Below are 615 nucleotides of genomic sequence, written 5' to 3'. Positions count from 1 at the left end.
AAAAAAAAAGCTAGCTGCTTTAGCCCATTAACAATTTCATAAATGCACGTGTCTGAGTAATGATTCCCTGTGTTATGCCTTCCTCCCACTTGTATTAAGCCATCATGCATGGCTAATCTAAAACTTTGCATTAAGTCCTCCTGGTTTACCCATTCTGTGCCGAGAAATTGTGCTGGTGTTCAGCAAATCACTGACCCCTATCAAGTCCTTACAAGTACGAAATCATTCATTTTATTTATATAAGTCATCCCACAGGCTAGATTTATAGGCCAGAGAAAGTAAGTGCACCTGTACTGGTCCAGTGGTAATTTCATCGTGTTATGTCCGGGGGGAGTCTGCTTATGGGCAGCTTTGAATGAAGTTTGGCTGGAATGACACAGCTGGCCAGCAAGAAGGGGTGAGCAGGAACAAGGCTCCAAATGAAATTGGCTTTTGTGGCTCTTCTATTTCTAATAACCTATATTAAAGAAAAAATAATAATCCTTCTTGAACAAGAGGGGAGGAAAAAAAGCACTCATTGGCTGCATGAGGATTAACAAGGCAGTTTACTTTAATGGAAGGGAGGAAGCCTATTTTTTGAAAGTACAGTGGAGGAGGTGACTGTTTTTTTTTTTT

This window comes from Meleagris gallopavo, chromosome 5 (assembly GCF_000146605.3).
Source record: "Meleagris gallopavo isolate NT-WF06-2002-E0010 breed Aviagen turkey brand Nicholas breeding stock chromosome 5, Turkey_5.1, whole genome shotgun sequence".
Lineage (NCBI taxonomy): Eukaryota > Metazoa > Chordata > Aves > Galliformes > Phasianidae > Meleagris > Meleagris gallopavo.
Note: the sequence above shows the minus strand (reverse complement) of the source record.